Source organism: Salvelinus fontinalis, chromosome 12 (genome assembly GCF_029448725.1).
Source record: "Salvelinus fontinalis isolate EN_2023a chromosome 12, ASM2944872v1, whole genome shotgun sequence".
NCBI classification, from domain to species: Eukaryota; Metazoa; Chordata; class Actinopteri; order Salmoniformes; family Salmonidae; genus Salvelinus; species Salvelinus fontinalis.
The window spans coordinates 23,420,925-23,431,387 of record NC_074676.1 but is presented as its reverse complement, the minus strand read 5'-3'; the positions used below and the strand labels follow the sequence as shown (position 1 = coordinate 23,431,387).

The 10,463-nt window shown below is 48.3% G+C and overlaps 1 long non-coding RNA gene across 1 annotated transcript; it reads right to left on the bottom strand.

Annotated features, from left to right (window-relative positions):
• Window positions 1–3,635: 3,635 nt before the first annotated feature.
• LOC129867008 (uncharacterized) lies at window positions 3,636–10,463 on the bottom strand. The gene is made up of 2 exons (XR_008761569.1): window positions 10,027–10,463; window positions 3,636–6,590 (listed from the first exon to the last, which is right to left on the bottom strand). It is a non-coding gene; the product is annotated as an uncharacterized LOC129867008 (long non-coding RNA).

The window sequence follows — 10,463 nt, the reverse complement described above, 5'->3', positions numbered from 1 at the left end:
CAAGCTCTAAACCAATCACCAGCTCACGATCCCCCTCAGCGCTGTCTGACAGGCAATGGCAGGCCAGAGGTGTCTTTAAGCTGTGGCTCTCCCTCCCTGGCGGTTGACCATTGGAGTTGGAGTAGGTGCCATTCAGAGTTCTTGTTCTGGTGTGTGTAGATATAAAGCTGACAGTTCTGTGGTGTGGCTGGTGTTCTAGAGGGGGGTCTGGTTTGGGAACCGGTTGGCAGAGAACTGGGCCCACCACCACGGGGGGTTCTAGATCAGTTCTGCCGGATTGGGAGGGGTCCGTGTCCAGGGACTGTGTAGGGTTGGCTGTAACGTCTGCGGGACTGCCGAAACAGTGGAGCAGCGCAGAACAGGGGAGACCGTGCATGCTGGTAGAATGTAGAGTCACACGGAAAACAACCAAACAAAGCCCCCAATGACAACAACACTTTCCGGGTGTTTCCCCACAACAGGTCTGTCAGGAGTCAGTCAAGCCACAGCGTTGTCACCCTCAAGAGCCTGCAAGAGACACCTGTTCTCTCCTTTCCCCCAGGTCAATATCCTCAGCACCAGAAGAAGAGGAATTCTAAGGCCATTCTTCACTGTCTGGATGAGTGCACTGAATATCCACCGGTCAGTCACACTATCTTACCCTGTGTGTTTTTGAGTCCTCCAGCTACAACAAACCTTTTTCTTCCACCCATGGTTCAGTATATGATCGAAATACTTAGTAAGCCAATGTTTATCTCTGTCTGGGTCAGTCTGGGTCTGTCTGGGGTTCCTGGTTGCGACTCCTCTGCCTGGTTGTGACTAGCTCCTCGCTTCTTCTCTCCTCCGTCTCTCGCTCTCTCTCTGGCAGTACCAAAGCTGGAACAATTCTCTCTTCAACACAGTGAACCCCTCTTCCTGCCTACCTGCTGTGTGTGTGTGTGTGTGTGTGTGTGTGTGTGTGTGTGTGTGTGTGTGTGTGTGTGTGTGTGTGTGTGTGTGTGTGTGTGTGTGTGTGTGTGTGTGTGTGTGTGTGTGTGTGTGTTTCAGAGGAATGATGTGTGTGCTGGGTGTCTGATTACCTATGCAGGTACCACCCAGTCCACCAGTCAGTTAGTGGGATGCTGGCGCAGGGCCACGCTGCTCAGGTGCTGCTTGCCACTGGTTACCCACTGATTCCGAATCAGTTAGCTTTAAACCTTATTTCAATCCTCACCAGGCTGTGCTAATGAACACATCTGATCCTAGACCAGGCGCTAGGGTATACAGGGTCACTTGCGTGTTGTGGTTGGGTTGGGTATTGAGGTTCGTGATAGCTCAGGTTACAGCACTGAAACTGATAGGCCTCAGGTGAGAGAGAGAGAGGAGAAAGAGGGAGAGAGAGAGCTTGGCATATCTCCCCACAGAACAAGAGAGAAAGGAGAATACAGGGTCAACTGCTCTAGGGTGACTGACTGCTAATTTAATATTTATACAGGCGAATAAAGCATCCGTTTATCAGTCGCTCATCCAGCCCACGCTATCGTCAGACATGCATATTTTATTACTCTTTATAATATTGAGGGGTGATGCAGCAAGCTTCATAAATTGCAAAAACATTAAAATTCTTATACAGCAATACGTAGACTGGATGCACAAGATATTTCACAGAGAAGTCAACAGTCAACACAGAATAAGCAGGACATCGTACATTAAATAACATGAGTAGTAGGGTTAAATGGATACTTCAGAATTGTGACAATGAAGCCCTTTATCTACTTCTCCAGAGTCAGATGAACTCGTGGATACCAGTCTCTGCATGCAGTTTGAAGGAAGTTGCAAACTAGCGTCAGCGCATTTGCTAACTGGCGTAATGACTTGAAGTCTATGGTGACTGCTAACAAACTGTACTTTGACTGAAATAGGCAGATCCATAAATATGCCTTTGCACTCTGTTTCTCACCTTCTCTCTCGACATCTCTCTGTATACCTCTCTCTCTCTCTCTCCCTCCCTCCCTGGGTTAAGCAGCTTCGTGACAGGGCAGTGATACTCATGGACAAATTGAACAATGTGCCGGTGATAAAACATGCATGAACTGCTTTGTCTGAGGATGTAAACAGAGATTTAGTTTACACTCACTACCTAGCAGGCTTAGACACACACACACGTGCGGTCTTGTACAGCTAACCTTGTGAGGACACACAATTCAGACCCAGTCAAAATCCCATTTCCCCCTAAACCTAACCTATACACTTACCCTAACCCTAACCTTAACCCAAACCCTACACCTAACCCTAGCTCCTAACCCTAAAACTAACCCTAACCTTAACCCTAACCTTAACCCTAATCTTAACCCAAAAACCTTAACCCTAACCCTACACCTAACCCTAGCTCCTAACACTAACCCTAATTCTAACCTTAACCCTAAACCCCCTAGAAAAAGAATTTGACCTTGTGGGGACTAACAAAATGTCCCCAGTTGGTCAACTTTTTGTTTGTTTACTATTCTTGTGGGGTCCCCACAAAAATAGTTAAACAGGTACACACACATCCACACACACATGGTTCCAAACTGGATTGTCTATGCATCACAAGACTGTTACCCACTGAGCTAAAGCCTAAGCATTACTTTGGGGAGCTACCCAGTCTTCAGTTCTCAGGCAAGATTGCTCATAAAATGATCGTGGTTCACGGAATTAGGAGCAATATGGGATTCTTTTTTTGTTCTTATGTCATAGTTTAAAATGTGCTGTCCTGCAGTTGGGATGAAGTCAGTCCTGTTGGTATGATGTCGCTTCCAGAGCTCTGTCTAGACTAGAGCATGTCTGACATCTAGTGGTCAATATTAGAAACGGCGCTTGACCTGTCTGATTATAAAATACATTGTTATCATATACAGTGCAACAAGATCTCAGTCTCACGTCAGAGTTAGATGCTCATCCATGTTTCTCAAACGTCAAATTCAAAGTGTTTGGTTACTTCTCTGTATCGTTCCAAGATTAAGTTTAGACATTATCTCAGAATTATTAAGGTTAGGCATTAACTCTGAATGGTTAAGGTAAGGGTTTACGGTTTGGGATAGGCTTAAAACAATTTAAAAAACAACTTTCTATTGCTGGATTCGGAGGCAAATGCTTACGCCCATCTGACATCCTCAGACATGGATGGACGTCAAATACAGACTTGTGTCACGGGTGACCTGCCTGATACAGTCAGGTCCATAATTATTGGCACCCTTGATAAAGATGAACAAAAACAGACTGTATAAAATACAAATACTGAGCTTTATTGAATGAAAAAAAAGGGGGAATGATCTGTAGTAATTCAATTGAGAGATCTTGTTAAAAAAACATTTTTAAAAGACTGGGGTCAAAATTATTGCCACCCCTGTTTTCAGTACTCCAGCACCCTACCCTTGCGACGATAATGACACTGTTTTATTAGACTGGGGAACACATTGGGGGGGATCTTATGATGAGAGTCTAACACAATTTTGGGGTTTCTAGACATTCGCAGTGTACACCTGACCAACCACCCTCCTATTGTTTATGTTTTAAGTAACCTAATTTGTGTCCATTTCACAATAATCTGTGGTACTGGGTTGGGTAGAATATGGCGGTGTATCTTTGATGTTATGGGTCTATTTTGCTTCCACTTGTAACATTTACACAGAGTCAGGTGCAGTTAGTGAGTTTAATAATACCATACAAAAGAGAAACGTCTGACAAGGAAACATAACCAATACTGCCTGAAGAGTGATAGTAGGGAGTGCTAAATAAAGGGGGAGTAATCAGGGTAGTGATGGTGTCCAGGTGTGCCTCATGAGGGGGTGCAGGTGTGCATAATGATAGGTTGCCAGGAACGGTGGTTAGTAGACCGGCGACGTCGAGCGCCGGAGTAGACGTGACAGTACCCCCCCGACAGGCAGCACCAACTTGCAGGACAACGTCGGCCAGGAGGGCGGCTCCTGAGGGCGAGGAGCAGGCCGATTGGCGAAGGTGGAATTCTCAGATAATGTTGGGATCTAGAACATCCACCGGAACGCAGCAGCGCTCCTCTGGACTGTACCCCTTTCAGTCTGCTAGGTACTGGAGCAGACCCCAAAGACGTCAGGAGTCTAGGAGTGATCTGACAGCATAGGTGGGGCTCCCCTCGATGTCCAAGGGGGGAGGGGTGTCATGGGGGACGGCATCAGCCAGGGGACCAGGAACCACCGGCCTGAGGGGAGATACATGAAAAGATCCGGTAGTTAGTTCGTTGACCCTCCGGAGGACCTTGAACAGTTCCTGGTGGAGAGTGACGCGGTCACCAGGATGGAACACAGGAGCCCCACTTCGGTAACTATCCGTCTGCTCTTTCTAACGGTGCGCTGGAGTCTCAGGTGGGCATCATTCCATACCTCTGCGCACCTGAACCACTCATCCACTGCAGGAGCATCGGTCTGGTGTGGAGTCAGGGCCGGCTGATAACCCAGAACACACTGGATGGGAGTCAGCCCGGTGGAGGAGTGTCGCAATGAATTCTGGATGTATTCAGCCCAAGGAAGGAATCGGCCCTGCCGGACCTGGCAGTGATTCCTCAGGAACCTCCCAAGCTCCTGGGTCATCCTCTCAACCTGCTCGTTAGATTGAGGCCAGTACCTGGAAGTGAGACTAACCTTGACCACCAGCTTCTCCATGAAAGCCCTCCATAGACTTGATGTGAATTGGGGACAACGATCGGAGACGATATCCTCTGGAAGGCCGTATTGACGGAAGACCTGCTGGAACAGTGCCTCAGTGACTTGGAGTGGTAGGGAGACCAGAGAGGGGAATGAAACGGCATGATTTTGAGAATCTGTCCACAGCCACCAAAATGGTGGTGAAACCATCAGAGGGGAGATCAGTGACGAAATCAATGGACAGATGAGACCAGGGATGCTGAGGCAGAGTACTGAAAATTTGTTTACAGTGTGCAACGTTCTTCTCCAAAGTGGGCCCCTAGTATTTCTCAGAAAGGGATTGAGTGGTGCAGGTGATAACTGGGTGTCCAGTGGAGAGGGATGTGTGCGCCCAGGTCAGCAACCAATCTCTGACCCCCATGTGGATGTAAATGCGCTCTGGAGGGCAGGAGCGGGTTCCCTCTCCAGAGCCTGGTGGATGTCCACAACCCAAAACACGGGGCCAACGATACAGGAGGACCGATTGATGGGTTGGCAGACACTCACTGAGCCCCTCCACCGACGTGGAACCATAGGGTGTGGAAAAACAGGTCCTCTGACATCGTGATCCCCAGGCTGTAATCTTTCTCCCTGACCAGGAGATGGTAGGATAATGGAGTTGGAGCCACAGGAGGCCAATGATGACTTTGTGCACCGGTGTGGAGGTGATGAGGAAGGGAAGGCTTTCTTGGTGCTTAGATCCCACGGTGAGGGTGAGTGGAGTTGTGATGTGCGTAATAGTGCCTGAGCCAAATGGTCGCAATGCAACACTTGGACCGGAAACGGAGAGGAGAGCGGGTATAAGGTGATGTGCAGGGAGGAGGCAAGGGCCTGGTCAATAAAATTCCCTGTGGCAGCGGAATCCACTAGAGCTGTAGAATCAATAGATGAGGGACAGCCAGCAGGTGAAATCAATACTAAAAAAGGTTTGGCGGAAAGTGATGAATTACTCACGCCTAACACAGGAAATGGATGATCATGGGGCAATCCCTCTGCTCTCGTGTATCCTGGGTTGGGACGTACCGGACACCATTGAAGCTGGTGCCCCTCCTGGCCACAATTGGGACAGAGCCCCAACTGTCCGGCGTTGCCCAGCCGCTTGGAGCCCCTACCTCCATGGGTTCAGGCTCTCACTCAGAACAGACAACGAAGGAGGAAGAGAGGTGATGGGGGTGACGATGTTCCCGAAGAAGGTTATCCAGACAGATGGCCATCGCGATGAGTGTGTCCAAGGTAAGATTGTCATCTTGGCACACCAACTCTATCTGTAACTCTTCGCGCAATCCTCTTCTGAATATGGTGCACAGTGCCCGCTCATTCCATCCACTGCCACTGTCCGAAAGGTAAGGTCATACTCCGTCGTGGTCTGGCCATCCTGCCATAGTTGGATTAAGCACTCACCTACCTCTCTGCCCTCCGGTGGATGGTGAAAGACCCCCCTTAACAGAACCATGAACCCCTTATAGGAACCCAGCTCCTCCTCTCCCCCAGACAGCTGTAGCCCCCACCAACGCCCGTCCGGTCAGCAGGAAATAACAATGGCAACCTTGGACCTCTCCATGGTGGGTGATCACATCTGATGAGTGAAATAGAGGGAGCACTGGAGTAGGACGCCACAGCATTTGGAGTAGGACGCCACAGCATTTTCAGCGAGACCAGTCATATTTGTCCGGGAGGGACAAACGGGCATCGCTGACCTGAGTGGACTGTTGGATGGGCTGGGGTGCGGGCTCACTGGGTCAAATTGTGGTAGAGAATCCTCCTCTTGTTGGAGGTGACACCCCTCTGGGAATGTCGAGCTGTTGAAGAATGTGGAGGGCCTCATTCATAGCCTTCCCCAGTTGGTTGTGGTGTTGGCAAAGTAGGTGTCCCTGTTCACTGACCATCTTGGAGATGTCCTGATTAACTGCTGCTTCTGTTTTTTGAGGCAGTATTCTGTAACGGCAAAGCAGGGATTCAGAAACAGGTGAAATTAGTGAGTTTAATAATGACCGTAGACCCATACAAAACAAGAGATCCGTCTGACAAGGTAACATAACCAATTCTACCTTAAGGGAGTGCTAGATAAAGTGGGCGTAATCAGGGTAGTGATGGGGCACAGGTTTGCCTAATGAGGGTTGCCAGCCGTGTGTAATGATGGGTTGCCAGGACCGGTGGTTAGTAGACTGGCGACGTCGAGCGCCAGAGAGTGGGAGCAAGAGTAGACAGGACACCACTGGTCCAAGTAGAGATACTGTGCAAGTAGAGATACTGGGGTGCAAAGGAGCAAGATAAATAAAGAAATAAATACAGTATGGGGATGAGGTAGATTGGTTGGGCTATTTACAGATGAGCTATGTACAGATGCAGTGATCTGTGAGCTGCTCTGACAGCTGGTGCTTAAAGGAGAGGCGGCCAAAGGAAGAATTGGCTTTGGGGGTGACCAGTGAGATATACCTGCTGGAGCGCGTACTATGGGTGGGTGATGGTATGGTGACCAGTGAGCTGAGATAAGGCGGGGCTTTACCTAGCAGAGACTTGTAGATGACCTGGAGCCAGTGGGTTTGGCGACGAGTATGAAGCGAGGGCCAGCCAACGAGAACATAGAGGTCGCAGTGGTGGGTAGTATATGGGGCTTTGTTGACAAAATGGATGGCACTGTGATAGACTGCATCCAATTTGTTGAGTAGAGTGTTGGAGGCTATTTTGTGAATGACATCGCCGAAGTCGAGGATCGGTAGGATGGTCAGTTTTACGAGGGTATGTTTGGCAGCATGAGTGAAGGATTGTTTGCGAAATAGGAAGCCGATTCTAGATTTAATTTTGGATTGGAGATGTTTAATGTGAGTCTGGAAGGAGAGTTTACAGTCTAACCAGACACCTAGGTATTTGTAGTTGTCCACATATTCTAAGTCAGAACCATCCAGAGTAGTGATGCTGGATGGGCGGGCAGGTGCGGGCAGCGATCGGTTGAAAAGCATGCATTAAGTTTTACTTGCATTTGAAAGCAGTTGGAGACCACGGAAAGAGAGTTGTATGGCACTGAAGCTCGTCTGGAGGTTAGTTAACACAGTGTCCAAAGAAGGGCCAGAAGTATACAGAATGGTGTTGTCTGCATAGAGGTGGATCAAAGAATCACCAGCAGCGAGAGCAACATCATTGATGTATACAGAGAAGAGATTCGGCCCGAGAATTTAACCCTGTGGCACCCCCATAGAGACTGCCAGAGGTCCGGACAACAGGCCCTCCGATTTGACATACTGAACTCTATCGGAGAAGTAGTTGGTGAACCAGGCGAGGCAATCATTTGAAAAACCAAGGCAGTTGAGTCTGCCAATAAGAATGTTATGATTGACAGAGTCGAAAGCCTTAGCCAGGTCAATAAATAGGGCTGCACAGTAATGTCTCTTATCGATGGCGGTTAGGATATCGTTTTGGACCTTGAACGTGGCTGAGGTGCACCCATGACCAGCTCTGAAACCAGATTGCATAGCGGAGAAGGTACGGTGGGATTCAAAATGGTCGGTAATCTGTTTGTTAACTTGGCTTTCAAAGACCTTAGAAAGGCAGGGTAGAATAGATATAGGTCTGTAGCAGTTTGGGTCTAGAGTATCTCCCCCTTTGAAGAGGGGGATGACTGCGGCAGCTTTCCAATCTATGGGAATTTCAGACGATACAAAAGAGAGTTTGAACAGGCTAGTAATAGGGGTTGCAACAATTTCGGCAGATCATTTTAGAAAGAGAGGGTCCAGATTGTCTAGCCCGGATGATTTGTAGGGGTTCAGATTTTGTAGCTCTTTCAGAACATCAGCTATCTGGATTTGGGTGAAGGAGAGGTGGTGGAGGTTTGGGCGAGTTGCTGTGGGGAGCGCAGGGCTGTTGACCGGGGTAGGGGTAGCCATGTGGAAAGCATGGCCAGCTGTAGAAAAATGCTTATTGAAATTCTCAGTTATTGTGGATTTATCGGAAGTGACAGTGTTTCCTAGCCTCAGTGCAGTGGGCAGCTGGGTGGAGGTGCTCTTATTCTCCATGGACTTTACAGTGTCCCTGAACTTTTTTGAGTTTGTACTACAGGATGCAAATTTCTTGTTTGATAAAGCTAGCCTTAGCTTTCCTAACTCCCTGAAAATTTGCATATCACGGGGCTATTCGATGCTAATGCAGAACGCCACAGGATGTTTTTGTGCTGGTCAAGGGCAGACAGGTCTGGAGTGAACCAAGGGCTATCTCTATTCCTGGTTCAATTTTTTTTGAATGGAGCATGCTTATTTAAGATGGTGAGGAGGGCACTTTTAAAGAATAACCAGGCATCCTCTACTGATGGGATGAGGTCAATGTCATTCCAGGATACCCTGGCCAGGTTGATTAGAAAGGCCTGTTTGCTGAAGTGTTTTAGGTAGCGTTTGACAGTGATGAGGGGTGGTCATTTGACCGCAGACCCATTACGGATGCAGGCAATGAGGCATTGATCGCTGAGATCTTGGTTGAAAACAGCAGAGGTTAATTTGGAGGGAGAGTTAGTTAGGATGATATCTATGGGGGTGCCCCTGTTTAACGATTTGGGGTTGTACCTGGTAGGTTCATTGATCATTTGTGTGAGATTGAGGGCATCAAGCTTAGATTGTACGGTGGCCGGGGTGTTAAGCATGTCCCAGTTGAGGTCACCTAGCAGCACGAGCTCAGAAGATAGATGGGGGGCAATCAATTCACATTCGGTGTCCAGGGCACAGCTGGGTGCAGAGGGTGGTCTATAGCGAGCGGCAACGGTGAGAGAATTGGTTCTGGAAAGGTGAATTTTTAGAAGTAGAAGCTCGAATTGTTTTGGTCCAGACCTGGATAGTAAGATAGAACTCTGCAGGCTATGTCTGCAGTAGATTGCAACACCACCCCCTTTGGCAGTTCTATCTTGGCGGAAAATGTTATAGTTAGGGATGTAAATTTCAGGGTTTTTGGTGGTTTTCCTAAGCCAGGATTTAGACACCGCTAAGACATCCGGGTTGGCAGAGTGTGCTAAAGCAGTGAATATAGCAAACTTAGGGAGTAGGCTTCTAATGTTAACATGCATTAAACCAAGGCTTTTACGGTTCCAGAAGTCAAGAAGTACAGAAGCAAGCTAGCATAAAGGGCCTTAGAGGGACGTCGCGATGGGGGAAAGTCTGTTTTTGCCTCCTCGTGCGGTGACGTCGATAGACCAGTCGTGGAATTAGTAGGGTTCCAAGTAGCAGAGGGGTCCAAGTCCAACTGGCAAAATGGGTATAGTGGTCCAAGAAACTGGCCGATGGATCAGTTAACAGTCCAATACGCTCTAGATAGCTAGCAGGCCGTGGTTAGCAGAATGGGCAGACAGCTGTGTGTTATGTGTTAGGCTAGTAGGTGGTTGTGTTGTACTTACCAGTACCCAGTGTTCGCGGGGTCCGACATTCCAATCTACCTGCTATCTGCCAATCACGGGAATGACTGGAATGTTCTGATGCCGGGCATCCTGGCGGTTGGCGGAGTGGCGTGGAGAGGGGTTGGGCAGGGGGATGGAGCATTGGAAGTTAAGACCAGGTTTAGCCTTTGTTCTCTCTCTTATGTCTGGCCTTCACAAGAGAAGCTGGCTTGTAGTTATCTTTCATTTATTTGGCGTGTGCTACGGCCAAACAGTAGCCTGTGTAAAGTAGGGTTAATAAACCGTCAATTCGTAAACTCAATCCTCTGTCTGGACAATTGTTCCTTTATGATCTAGTCAGGTCATTACAGTATCTTTAAGTAGGCACTAACTCCTCCATGGTTCGTTGGAAAAAACTATGGGGAAATTAATGGCGTTTCTGTAGGGTTTTGTATAAA